The 14,848-nt window shown below is 39.1% G+C and overlaps 1 long non-coding RNA gene across 1 annotated transcript; it reads left to right on the top strand.

The window, feature by feature from the left end:
• Positions 1 to 437: 437 nt before the first annotated feature.
• On the top strand, positions 438 to 14,816 carry LOC147601398 (uncharacterized). Its single transcript, XR_015258017.1, has 2 exons — positions 438 to 533; positions 14,624 to 14,816. It is a non-coding gene; the product is annotated as an uncharacterized LOC147601398 (long non-coding RNA).
• The last annotated feature ends 32 nt before the right edge of the window (positions 14,817 to 14,848 follow it).

The following is a 14,848-nucleotide window of genomic DNA, read 5'->3' as shown; positions in this document are numbered from 1 at the left end:
TCTTGGTTTTCTCTTGGAAGCTAGTACATTTTACAGAGGAGCTGAAGCATCCGTTACATCTTTTATGTATCTCAGAAGGGTATTACGAAGTTCAATTAACATTTGAGAAGTGTTCTGCAATCCTCAGATGACACGTACAGTGGAAGCACGCAAAATGGTTATTACCCATTGAACACATAATTTTTCATGCATATGTATCTTTCATCGAGTTACTCTTGGGTAGAAGTATTCTTTTCTTGGTTAGAAGGCCACTTGAACTGGTGCAGTGGTGCTGGACAAATATAGCATTAGGAGGAGCGATTGAAATGGCTCCCAATTGAAGGGAGAGTTACAAATCATTGTTCAAGACTTCATTTGTGTTAAGATCTTAACAGTTCTTAGTCCCGCAGCTCGTAAAAGCGTATGAGGTCAATGTGAAAATAAGCAGAAAGGAAAGGAAGTACAGAAGGCAGGAATCATGATCCTCCCACTGTGAAGATGTCAGCTGCCACGCATGACTCTCTTTGCCATCCCTGCACCACTTCCAAGGTCAAGTAGAGTAAGTATAGTAATTAGAACATGAAGTAGTGTTCAGATCATCATTGTAAGTTTGCCCTTTGATATGGCACATTGTGGGAAGATGGATTGCCAAAACATTGAAGTTTCGTTAGTCCTGGAATGAATCATTTGCACAGAAGAAATACTGAAGTCAGTCTGCCCTCTTTGAGTGAATAAAGGCTTTTTATACACAAGTGTGGTGAAGCTGGTTTCAGAGCACCCAGTGATTCATGCTTTCCAGTAGCCCACTGTCAGGTGGTCCTTCTGATGGAGCTCTTGAAACACAAGCATCCAGGATAGCATTGTACCATGAAATGCTATTTGGAGTTAGAGCATAAGCGCAAAATAAAATGTAAGCAAATGCATAGAGTCCTTAATCTGTAATACAGAAGAGTTAATGGCAGCTGAGAATCTGGTTGTAATAAATAACTCAGCAAGGCAGTGAGCTTATTTCTTCCCTTCCAGGTCCTGCTAGGAAAGTTTTCCTTTGTGCTTGAGTATTGTAAGAGTGCAGCAACTTTCAGTATCATTTTTCTTATGGCACCTGCTGTTACTCCAGCCCAGCTATAATGAGATTTCCTTCCTGCCAGAAACTGAAGAAAGAGTCCCAGCTCTGCAGGGTGTAGAAGATGGAGAGAGGATAGAGCTACAGTGGGAAGTAGCACATTGAATTGTGTGTGAGAGGGATTTCTCCCTCCTAAGGAAGCTTCTGTCTTTCTGTTGACTATGTCCGTGTTGGACTAATGTGGACCTCAAAACCCCTAAGACAGGTGCCTCTGTGAAGTGCCCAAATGTAATTAAAATGAATGTAGACTTCAATTTCATTAATTGCCGGGTGATAACTTGCCCATGAGAACGTGTCATGTCCTACATTACCCTATAAGAGAGTACCAGCTTCTTCCTTTGGGATAGATTCTGATGCTTGTTGTCACAGCCCTGGAGACGGACAAAGGGATGCCAGTGAGCTGCAGCGACTGAGTGGGGGTGGTTTGAGTCTTATTGTCTGTGTGGATCTGAGAAAGGAGTAGGGGAAAAAAAATCAGTTGACCTGACGTAACTTGCTGATAAAAAGAGTTGTTTGCTACTCCTCACTTCTGCTTTCGGACACCAATGCATGCACAAGGGAATGGAACCTTGAACTGGGCTGGGCATATTCCCTATCTGGTTCCTTACCAGACAGCTCCTTGCTTCTGTCACCATGCATTCTGTCACCATGCATTCTGTCACCATGCATTCACATCCTAAGCTGTGCCCTCACTGTGCTGAGTGCCCACTGTACCACCTGCCTCTTCTGGAAAGCACACTCGGAATGAGCCAGAGCTGATTCCTTGCTTGGTTCATGTTGCTCTACATTTTCCTTCGGGGTTTTTTTTTGTGGTTTTCTATAAGTAACACTACCGAATAAACCAAAGTATATTAATCACCATATCTGTCGTCAGATATTAGTAGATTATGTGAGTGTCTTCTCATCGTAAATATCATGCTATTTTTAACTATTGATTTGAACACTTGGTGGTGGTATAGAAAAATACAAGTAGAGTAGCTTTATGCACTTGTTTATGAGTGAAGGGCTGATTTTGTCCCAATGTGCTGTTAGAACAACCCAATATGTCCTTTTTAAGGATCTGCTCATTCCATCTAATAGATATTTGTGTGGAAGAGGGGATGAGGGCATCATTACCAGACATTTCCAGTCATCTTAGGAAATAGATTTGTGCCCTGCAGGCTGGAAGCCTGCTTTTAAAAAAAAGAGTTTGCTTGTAATCCCAGAACTGTTTAAGGATGTGTAGGCATGGATATTTTCAATGTTCATTTTATGTGATTTTTTTTTATATAAAGATGGATCTATATTTCTATTTTGGCCTTAACTCCCCACTCCTACAAAGCCCACCAAACTTGTGAGGGTTATTTCTAGCATTCAAAGTAGATGAAAGGGGAAAGAAAGGAGAGGAAAAGAGAAGAAGGCCTATCTGTGGAGAGACATTTTATGTATACAGCACGTGATTTCCTTTTTATGGTCCTCCAGACAGACAAAAAGATCACCTCCTTTGCCTCCCTCTGAAATCTCTCTCTGGAAGGACACTGTAAAAGTCGGGACTCTATATTCCGGATTGAAATTAGGGGCACCAAAAATAAGTGACCCGTTCTGATATAACTAATATTTGTCCCAATCAAACGCACAAATGGAGAGCACAAGCTGCCTTCTCTGTCTAGCCATAATGCTACTCTTATTTAGAATACCTTCTCCTTATCTCCAAGCAAGGTTTGGATGTCATTTAGAAGCCCAGCAGCTAAAAGGCAATTCATTTTAAATTGCCTGATAGTGCAAATTTCAATGATTTACTTTTACTTGCATCTTTTTCTGTCTCCTTCTAAAATCACTTCTTCCTATATAAATTTCTCAAGTTCATCCAGAGAAGCTCTCTCAGGGAAGCTGACAGCTTGAAAAAATTACTTTCATTCCAATTGTGTATGAAACTTGAGATTTTAAAATTTGCCAAGAAAGAATTTTTAGAAAAAATAATTTTACAGAGAACAAAGTTTTACTTCCGAAGCATTTTTTCTTTTTTTTTTTCTGCCTATGATTTATTTTTATTAGTGTTGTCTGCTCTAATTGTAATTTTAAAATTAAATGTTACAATCAAAAGCAGTTTGCACCACAGTCGTGGCACTCTGTGTAGTGTTTTAGCACTCTCAGAACCTCCAGTTCAGATACCAAGATCTTTTGTGTCTTTCTATCATTCCATCTCTATGAGGTTCAGCGTGTTGCTACTGTGCATGGAATAGTCTTCTCACTCTGCACCACTGTATTACTCAGTGTTGGAGTCCCTGTTGTTTCTCACATTACAGTCAAAGGATTGGAATACATTAATCAATGAGATGAACAAAATCTTCAAATTTCTGACCTTCTCCAGAGCAGATCCCAGAGAACTCCTTCTCTGGCTTTTAGACTATTAGTACTTCCTCTGTGTCCCAACATAGCAGAATATTTAAGTGTTCATTAACAGTTACCTGCCTGAAAGTTTTCTGAAATGTGGGCTGCTGAACTTGACTTAGAAGGCTCAGTCCTGAACTTTTGTAGCCTTTCTCAGTGGCCAGTCTAAACAGGGTGAAGTGCAATTGCTTGAACATAGACATCCATTGCCATTAAAGATACCCTATATAGTGTTCCCTTGGCCTCCAGTTGTGACTTCAGGAAGTCTTGTGTCATTGCAACCACATGGTGTCCTTGCACAGTGCAAGAATCCTGTCCTTATGGTTTATTTAAAGTCAATCATATCAGCAGTTCCACTGAACTCAGTGATTAGCAGATGCTGAAGTTAACGTATCACCTACTGGCATGTTTCAGCAGGACTCAGGCCTTTGAAGGATCAGAGCTGTGTTTAGTTGGAAAAGTCAGAATGCCATTTATGGTTCACAAAACCACTCAGGATAAGAATATAAAGATGCTAGACTGAATCCTGGCTCTGGTAGTGATCAATAGCAGGTGTTGTTGGGAACAGGATAGTAGCAGGACAAGTATGTAGCACCACTTCCTCAGATTTTCGTCTCATTTCTGCAGGTTTTCACTTGGGGGCTTCCTGAGACAGGGAAGGTATCTTTGCATTTGCTAAAATACAAGTTCTCTTTTTCTTGGAATTCATCCCATTCCCTTTGAACCTATGTAACCTCTTACCATCCAAGGCATTCAGTAGCATGTGATTTAATAATCCATTCTATAAGAAATATATTCTTTTGTTCATTTTGAACCTGCTACCTGCTAGTTTCTACTGAGATGTTCCAACAATAAATTGTGAGGAATCGCTCTCCACTGACTGTTGCAATGCCAGTTATGAATGCCTAGATTTCTTACTCCTCAACTACCTTTTTTTTTTTCCTTTTTTTTTTCCCCCTAGATGGAAGGATTTTTATTATACATATGGTAATAATGAGCTATAATAATCCAGGAGGAACTGTCAGTGAGTCTTCCCTTGCTTCCATTTGTAATCTTGTAATTTTTTTTTGTAGACAACTAAGTATGATATGTGGCAATGCTATTTTCTACTGTCTGAGAGCAGCCCACACCTACCTTTATCCTTACATATTCATCAGAAATCCACTGTCAGCTGTAAATAACAACAAAATTGAATTGTAGGGATTTTGTATTTAGCCTTCTCTTGTCTGAAATACATTAACACTCATCTGTATTTAATGTAATATTTCCAAATGTCAGTGTCTCTTCCTCTACTGATGCGTTGTGATTGCCAGTAGGCAATACAATTAAGAATGGAGTTAAAGATAAAATATTGTAATATTAGACATGCAGACATTTTCTACAAAAATTCATATTTCTTCTTGTATAATAGTCTGATTTTTTTTTTGGCCATTGTTTGCCATCTACTACATATGTATTCTTAACAGGGACTTGCTGACCTCTAATTGGTTTTCTGATTAATCTGTTATCATGCCATTGTCAGATCTGAACTTAAATAGTTGTCATTGGAACCATGCCACTATTTGACTTTTCTGTTTTGGCTCTGATTTGCACAAGACTAACAGCATCTTTTGTCAAGTCCATAGCAGCTGGAAAAAGCTTTTTCCAGTACCACAGGGCAGCACTGCAGGGCATTCTTCTTGTAATTAATGAAACAGGGAAGAATCCTTCCCTATTCATGGATTTGGTGCCAGTTATGGCTGTACAAACCTCTGTGTATAACTGGGCAGCACTGCAGATGCAAAGATTAAGTATTTGCTTGCATAGCTTTGGTTTTAGAAGTGCTCAGACTAGTCTGTGGAGGCAGGAAGAAGCTCACACCTTTCAGGCTGATTACCAGGTCTGAGGTGGGACTGCCACCAAGGGAGGTCTGCAGGACAAAGGAGTTTCTTGAGCGCTGGCGCACAAACAAGCACCCTGACCATCCAGTTGGCCTCAGCATACCTGACACATGTGTCTAGTATTATCTTTGTAAGTAGTTCCTGAAGTGGAAAAACATTTCTCTGTTCATAATTTATGGAGTCAGAGAAGCAGTTGTGTTCGTTTGCTAAAGCTGCACCTACCTTTTGCTCAGCATTGTGCTTTACTACATCAAAGCTGAATGAATTTGCTAGGCATGTCCTCATCTGCTGTTCCATTAAGAAAACTAATGGGATAAGGCAAGCAAAGCCAGAGACCCTTGGGGTTATAAAAAATATTTTTGGCAAGGGAAACAATGTGTAAAAATGGAAAAGCAACTCTTCTTTTTTTTTTTTTTTTAGGAAAAAAATGAATGCTTCCTTTTTTCTTTTTCCTTTTTCTTTACCCCTGTGTCATAGCTTGAGGAAAACTGGCTTAGGAGTGCTAGTCTTACCTCATTTGGTTTCTCCTCAGGCAGAGGAGGTGTTGTTTACTGTGTGAGCGAAATGCAGTGATGGATTAATTTTTGGTGTTACTTGAATTGCTTCCATGTTTGGAGGAAAAAAATCGAAGCTGCAGACATGCTTTATGAATGTTAAGAAAGTTGTGACCTTAGCGTATGAATTCCTGATTTGCAATTCAGCCAGAGAGGTATCCATGCATTCACCTCCTGTTTAAATTATGTGCTTTAGGTTAATTAAAGTCAGGGCTGGATCTGAAAATAAACAAAATTCACAGTTTCTTCAGGTAGTTTTATTATTTATGCATTCAAACCAATTCTTCTAGCAGTCCTAACTGTAGCAGTTACTGTCAGATAATACAGGAAATAATACATGGCAGCCACTGGGGACTGAGTAAGATATAAGTAGCAGTGTAGTGTATATGAGTAACTGTTTCAAGTGGTTTATGTCAGCATAGCTTTAGTTAAGTTGGAAATTAGATGACTGGAAAACTGACATGAGAAAAAGAGGTGAGTTAGGGATTTCCACCAGCAAGAAAGTCAGTAGAACTAGCTTGACCATAAAGGATGTAGTGGACAAATATTTTATCTTATTTTGCTAAAATGTTATCCAGTCATTTTGTATGCATCAAGATGATTTTATGTTAGTGATTAAGATAATAGTAGTCCTTTGCCAAGGTGGTGCTCCTCAGGCACTCAATTCATATACATGCTGAGTTTCCCACATGCTCCAGAAACCTCCTTGAAACTTTCCTCTGATCTTAGGCAAAATTTTCTACTTTAACAAAACAATTTTACATATGGCTCAGAGTTCCAACTTTTAATAGTTATTTTTTTTCTCTCACATTTATTTTTGCTTTCAGTTGGTATCCACATAACCACCAATGGTATGCATCTTAAATGGTGTTCAATACATCATCAAGTAGCTAGAAACAACTATAGCAAAGAGATCCCTTTGAAGGCTGTAATTGCATTAGCACTTCTTTCTCCCAAATGTGATAGCTACAGATTGTGGTATTACTCAGTGCCTGAAGTGTATCCAGCTTTTAGGCTTCCAGCTTTTAGAAGAAAGGAACATTTTTGGAATTCACTTACCTCACTCAATCATTTTAGTAGCCCGAATAATCAGAATAATTGATGTAAAATAATTTTTTTTTGCACTTAGTATGGTGAGATTACTGTTTCATCCTTCCCTGATCTGTGGGCTTGAGTCAAACATGGGGTGGAAAGATTAAGGGAGGAGATTTGGTTTCATTCCAAAGGTGTCATTTAATGTTTGATGGTTTGTTTTATATTGTAATAGCTGAGCTCTTTTTTAAGTACAAAACCTATTAGTAGCTTAGTAGTCAAGTGTAAACCTGATCTTTGTGGCATGCCCTGGAGCTGAGGCAGTATGATGGGCCATTGCTCTGGCAGATGCCTTGGGGGTTGGTTTTTTTTTTTTTCACAGGCCAGACAGGACCACTCACTGCCTGGAACAACTCTCTGGACCTGTGGTGGAGTGTCTTCCTTGGGGACAACTAACCCTTGCAAGGGAAATCATGGGATCTTCAGGACCAGAGAGTTTTACAAAAGCTGGAGAGTTGCCCATCCATCATTCGTCAACAACTAATCCTGGTTAGGGAGCCATAGAATAGATGACCTTCCATTTTTAGAGTCATTTTTAGTTTAATATTTTTTTTTCTCTATTAACTCATTCTGAGTAGTGTTGTCCATAATTTCTAGTTTAATTTTGTTCAAAACCAGAGATAAAAGTAGGGTGTCTTGACAGCTTCTGGCTCGAATTCTTAATTATCACATGGGATGCCTAAAGGTTTTGTTATGTGAAATCAGAAGTACACAATTGAGAGAGGAATGGGAAGGAAAAGAAAAAGAAGACTTCTGCTGCTGGCAGTTCAGCCCTTCCAAAGATTTCAGTCCAAGGTTTGTCTGAGAACAGGATGGACTTGGTTCTGGTACCAGGGGAAGGAACTGCCACATGGGCAAAAGTCTGAGAAGAGTTAAATTGAACATTGTGCCACCTGCAATCTGCTCACTGGTACATGAAATACAAGCACTGATAGTATGCCCCATGCTTTATGAAATTTTAAACAAGGAACTAACAATATATGTCATATGTCTGACAGTGTTTAAACAAACATAATAAATTAACCAATAAGTAGGTCCAGTTTTGCATTTCTTCCATGCAAGTAATTCCCTCTGAGGTCAAATTGCTCTCTGCTTACTAACTGAACTGTATGTAAGTATTGACCACTGATAGATCCTTTGAGGGCTAGTCAGGAATATAATCAGCTTTCCATGGACTTCATTTTTTGGGATGTTTTTGGTAAAGTATTTGTAAGGGGAGAGTGAGATGCTGAGTTTTGGGTAGGTGCAGAGAAAGGTGATGTTTGTGACAACCAGAAAGTCACAAGTTCAACATTTACAATTTGTTTAATGTAGCATAAATTAAAGAACAAAAGATAGCTATTTTATATCTAGTTTCTATAAAACGTGTACATTCCATTTTCTTCAGTGGTTGTGATACACTGAAAATGGGAAAAGGGAGACTTCCAAACCACTATAGCTAGCTGCTGTGCATGATTCAGAGATAATATTGTTTGGAGGTATATACATTACAGAAATGTTAGGTTACTGCAAGATCTGTGAAAGGAATGTACATACCTGAATTAAGACTTAACGTTAGACTTTGTCACTGACTTAAAGTTCACTGATAGCTACCTGAGAATATTAAATTAAACAACTAGCATCCAATGATACCTCTGAGGCACTGTATCATGCTGTGATGTTTCCATTTTACTGCAAAGTAAAGAAAGGCTATATGAGATGTCATTGAAGGTGCTCATCTGCCTGACTATATTGAGAGGTTTGATCTTGCAGGGTATTTTAGAGCGCAGTGCCCAGGTTGCAGGCAATTTTACAGTGACCATTGCTTTCTTTACAAGCAAGTGTCCCCTTGCTAAGCAAGAGCTCCCTGGTTGGAACGCATAGGCAAAGTTCTGCATTACCTGCCGTCACTTTCCATTTCCTCCTGAAAAAAAAGGAATTGATATTTTCCTTCTCCAAGGACTGTACTTTCATCTTAGGAAAAGATTGTCAGGCTCTTCTGTAACAGTTGTGGTGGTGTTCATAAAAGAGTTGAGGGTAGTTGTGAAAGAAGGAAAAAGAAAATGTCTGATCTTTAGCTACCTATTTAGGATGTTTGATTGGGTGATAGATAGCTTGAGGCTCCTGTTTCAACAGCCTCTTGGGCATTTATGTTAAGCAGCCATTTGCTAGAATACACAAATGGTCTATAAACCAGGGGTGGGAACCCAGGACTCGTCACTTTAATCTGAATGCTCAAACTCCTAAGATATCAAGCCACATTCTTGCTAATATTCTATCTTGGCTTCCTAGAGGTTATATTCAGTAAGCAATTTACAGACGATAGAAAATCAGATAAAAAGACAAGAGCTTCCTTCCATAATAATAGCAGAACATACAATAAAAAAACCTCAGACTGGCCAATACTATCTAGATAAGATCACTGTCAAAGTGAGCACTTACACCATACAATGAGGTTTTTTATTGAGGTGCTACCAGAGGAACATAATTACTACCCAAGTAACTGTAGATAAGCTGATAGCTGTGATAGATTAAAGTGCATTAGAACATCTCTGAAATAATACAGTATTTTATACTGTATTTTATTGTAGTCCATGAAAAAAATATTTGCTAACCTTACTCTATATTAACTGTATGTTAACTGTAGAACTTATGTTAATATTGTTGGAACAGATGAAATGCTTTCTCTTAACTTTTGATCTAAAAATCTCACAAAAGATTTTATTTAAGACCCTGTACCGACACATGGTGAGCAATAGTTGCTGACCATTAAAACCCATGGGTGAATAGACTGAATGAGATCTGTGTGGAGTGAGAAATGGATACACAGAGTAGATTTACTCCACAGAATTGTAAGGCTGGAAGGAACCTTGGGAACATACTTAGTTCATCCCCCAACCCTAAGACAGAACTAAACATGCAAAACGCACTTCTGACAAATGTTTTTCTATCCTTTTCTAAAATGTCCAGTGATGGGATGCCTTGCTTGAGGTCATATGGAAGGTCTACAATAGAGCAGAGGGTAGATATAGGTATTTCTAATATTTCAGTCTTCAAATAGTTCCACTGTCTAATTTCTCCAAAAGAAGTGTTGTAGCTCTGCTGAATAGCAGAATGGGTGAAATTCTCCATAATCAACCATTTTATTCTAGCAGCTACAAATAATTAAAAGAGAAGAGAAGACCTAGGAATAGATTAAGATTACTTCCAACTTTCTCTAGTTTCAGAGAAAACAAACGGAATCACTCCCATTGATGTATTTTATGGAACTACATTTTAAGTAAGGGGAAATGGTGTGTGAGAAGTGGAAGGCTACTGGAATTTACTGAAGATACACAGCTGGGCCCAGCACAAAAAAAAAAATAGAAGCAGAATATCACACAGAGGATTTTGGTTGACATTGAAGGTTCTAGTACTAGAAATAAGATACAATTTAATTATACAAACTACATTGTTATGAATTTAGGGACTAATAAAGCAGGTTTCTATGACATGCTTGGAAGTCGTCAGTTGTAAATTTCAGAGGAAGAGAAAGACCCAGCTATACTGCTTGGTCATGGGGTGGCTATGAATTGAAAATGTCCTGCATTAACAAAACCCAACTGCTGTTCTGTAGAGCCTCAGATTAAGTATTAGCAGTACAGATGGGAAATGGTGAGTCCTCTTAAAAGGCACTGTGGAATTGCTCTGGAAAACCATGTTCAAATTGGCTGTCCCTGGTTCAGGAAAGAAGACCTCACAAGTCTCTGTTGGGAGAGACTGCTAGGGTGAGGAGGAGGGGAAGAGAAGACATCTTATGAGAAGACACTAGAAGAGGTTGGCTTATTTAGACTGGCAAAATGCAAGCTCTGAAAATGCATGGCGGGGCGGGGGGGCAAACTGCCAAAGGGGAAATAGCTACATTAAAGTGAAGGGCTATCAAAGCTAGTGGGAATGAATTAACTATTAATTGGCTTTGTACTGGGAGGAGATTTCTGCTCCAAACAACAAGGCTCTCGAAGCATTTTCCAAGAGCAGTAAAGGGACTGAAACACGAGCTAGTGCCAGGATTGGAGCTCCAGCAGTTTGTGAAAGGGATCTGTGGTATAACAGCTGGTGCTAATAGGAGACTGGAACTCATGTCTGGAAAATATCTGTATCTGCTCTATATGCTTAGGAGGACCTAAGTACTCTGCCAGGAATGATATTTCATTTGATTCTGGAGAATCCAGGCCAAAACTCTAGCAAACTGTGAATTTGTTTGCAGAGTAGATGTAAGCAAGATATTGCAGTGCAAAGCAGCAGGGAGCACACCTGGGCTCAGCCTTAGCTGCTCCTGCCCTTGGACAGGGGTATGGGCAGGAAAACAGACACAGAAACACAGAGGAGAAGAGAAACAGAGAGAAGAGGGAGGAAAATTCTGGGACAGCAGAACTTCTTGTAGAGGAGGTTGAACAAAAGCACACGTGTGATGCCAACTCCCTCCTTCCCCATCACCTCTGTCCCTTTCCCTTACCAGCAGCCACTCTGGCTTTCCAGGGGGTGGGCAAAGGAGGTATTAACAGCATATGACCACCTCTCAAGTGCTGCCAAAATAATACAAGATTGAATGTCCTAGAAATTACCCCCCTGACATGCACTTTGCTCCACTTCATCCCTGATAACTTGGCTTTCAAATGTGAGGAAGAGCTCTGTGGCTCTGATGGGGCTGAAATCTGTTTCTTCTAATCATGGTAGATGCTGGCTCTTGTCCAACTTAAACTGCAGTCCAGATATCCTGATATGCCACATCTCCAAATTAGATATTGTCTTACATTTCTCAGGAGTGAAATAAAGATGTTTTCAGAATAAAACTGTCAAAGAAAGTAAGCTTTACTAGCAGTGACAAAAATGAAAAGCAAGCTGTCTTGAGTGTATGCAAGGCATAAAACTCCATGAATGTAGACAAAAGGACAGTTTTTATGCAATGACAGCCCTAGATCAAGAAACTGAAAGAGATAAGTGATAAACATACAGAAAAAAAAAATAAATGCACTTCAGGCTGCTTGGTAGTAAGACAACATTAATTTTATCTTGCGTAAACCAGGGTGACTGAAGAAAGTAAAATCTTCAAGAAAGGCTGGTAAATGCTGAAAATAATGTAGGATAGTAAGATAATTTGTGTAGATTTACTTTGTATTATTATTATTTTTTTTTACAAAGGCCTGTCTCAGTTTGCATCAAATTCCATCACCAAATAAAAGTATTATGAATAGATTCAAGCTCTTTTGATTCATCCACAGGCAAAAACTTCATTTAAGTAGAGTCCAGGTTGAAAACATATCTCAACAGTTTAAGTTGAAATATGTTTAAATATATTTATAGGCTGTTGCAATTAATTAGTCCAAAACGAAAAGTAAGAGAATGTATCATTAGATAGGTGAATCTAAACATTATAAAGGACTAGAACAGGTGTTTGAGTGAGCTAGGAACTATAATAATCCCTTTCAGAACCTTTCCAAATACTCGTCTGGTTTGAAGGCTACAATCCTGCACACTAAATAGTTCAGATATTGCCTGCACTTTTTCTTCATTTATCACTAAAATGACTTCCTTTGGAAGAAATCTTGACTTTCCTCCTAATAGCATTGTGCAAAGCCTACAAAATTGTGCTTGGGTAATTTTAATGTTTATTGATCTAAATTCATTTATGCTACAGTAATTTTAAAATCATATACTGTTTTATCTCCTCACTCCTTGGTGGCCTTGCTGTAAGAGAATATAAAGGCAAGAAATGTTGGTAGGGATCTGGGGGAGATAATGGGAAAAGATTGAGTTTGTTCCCCCAGCTTATTTTGTGGACACGTTCTCCCAGTTTGCAAAGCAAGGTTTTAGCACTGTGTTCAAGGTAGGAAGGATGAGAACTGTAAGTTGCAATGGAAAGCCAGTCTATCTATACCCTGTGGTGGGGTGCTAGCTGAGAACACTTGTCACATTTGCTTTAAACTAGCTCACTTGGGTTCAGGAGCACTGCAGGTGTGGGAGCAGTGCAGGGCAACTGCTGTGCTATTTGCTTGGCCTGAGGGGACAGCCTTGGGTTCTCCCAGTGATCTTTACAGCAGTGTTCCCATGCTGGGATGTGAAGTTGGCTCAGAACCCAGAGGGGCTTTCACATTATTGGATTGTAGTGGAAGGACACCTCTTATCCCCTGAAAATCATTTACACCAGCAGAAAGAAAAGAGAGCTGAGAGACATGCTGGTGTTTTTGCTTTTGAGTTTCATGTGAAGCTGATGCTTAGGAACTTAATGTAGGCCTTTGCTTGATTCCTTTCAAAAAGTGTTAGCGTTTGTTAGTGCTTCTTCCTACCGTCAGTACTACTCATTCCCTTGTAAAGAGAATCTCAAAGCCCACTGAGGTCCATTGCAGGTTTCCCACTGGCCTGTGTGGATTTTGGACCAGATTCTAGCAGGTAGTTTATTTGCATCTGCACTACAAATGATCAAGCGTAAGTTATGCTGTGTCTCAAGCTGACCCACTTTTTATTCAAATCAAATTTTCTCAGTGGATAAAGGACTAAATTTTGCTAAGTAATTTAAAGGACCTGAATGCATTTGACAAACTTAGTGAGTTTAGCACAGCTAGAAGCAACTCGGAGAGTGTTCTGCTTTTATCTTGTATCCTTACCAGTTTGTGCTAGTAACAGTGCCCTCTTCCAGCTTTTTAGCAACCTGATTATAGAATTATAATTATGATTATGCCCAATGTGTGCTACCTTACCGTCATATAACTTACCTTACCAACACTTGGTTCCCTGTGAGCTACAAAATATGCAGTGTTAGATCCCCAGTTGTCATAAATCAGCATCCTCAGGTGACATTTGTTGCAAAAGACAGCCTTATGCCAACTGTCAAGGTAGTATCTATGAGAAATCAGTTAATAATCTTGCCAAGTGGCCCAGTAAGATCAGTACTGCTATTGCTAGTAACAGATCACAGTCTCTATGCTAATTTGGCAGCTTGAGCAACAATATTTTTAGGGTTATAAATGCTTCAAGTAGGTAAATGGGTTAGAGGCATTCATCGGCCCCTCCGGAGGAAGCACTGAAAAACACTTTAACTTCTAGTGTGGCATGGGAAAATATCTTCAGTGTAAACACAAATTTATCAAAGTGAGGGAACAAAATATTTGTCATGAGATGAATTCATTGGTACTGAAGATCCGGACTAGATCTCAGACTATGTAACTCTGGTGAGACTCTGACTGGAGTGTCTCAGCTGAGCAGTGGAGCTGACTGTGGAAAACAGAGGACCAGCCAAATGACGAAAAGCAGTAACAGACTATTAATTTTTTAACAATGTAGTTCCATAAATATTCTTTTTGTTGTAGGAAAATGTCTATGCCTAAGGTGGCTCTCTAGAAAATAGAGTACTTTAAAGAAAAATGTCTCGTAATCAAGGAGAGCTGTCTTGGAAAACAAACACACAAAGTACTTAGTGCCAGAAATATTTATGCATTATTCCTAAAAAAAAAAAATGCTGAGTGAACTCATAAACTGGGCTCTGAAATTGTATTTCCCTGTCATTAAGAAAAATAGAATAAATGCGCCTCTTATTTTTGGTCGATCTGATCCATTTTAAAGCAAAGATCTTTGTAAGTATTTTATGAGTCTCTTGGTCTCATTTCTAGTGTGGTTAATCATCTCCATTGCCCTTGAACTCCACCACCACAAGGAGTGTATGCTGGGATTTCCTGTCACTCATTGTTTCCTAGAAAGCCACCTGATGAACGGAGGCAAAGAAGCAACTACAGATCAGTATTTCCTTGATTGCCTAATCTACAACTTTGTATATGGTGAATAAAAATTTCTTACTGATTCCTACCTTTTTGTGTATGATTTTTCTGTTACATTGT

This window comes from Chlamydotis macqueenii, chromosome 3, assembly GCF_036417535.1.
Source record: "Chlamydotis macqueenii isolate bChlMac1 chromosome 3, bChlMac1.mat, whole genome shotgun sequence".
In the NCBI taxonomy this organism is placed as follows: Eukaryota; Metazoa; Chordata; class Aves; order Otidiformes; family Otididae; genus Chlamydotis; species Chlamydotis macqueenii.
The sequence above is the reverse complement of the archived record's forward strand: the minus strand, read 5'-3'. Positions and strand labels throughout refer to the sequence as shown.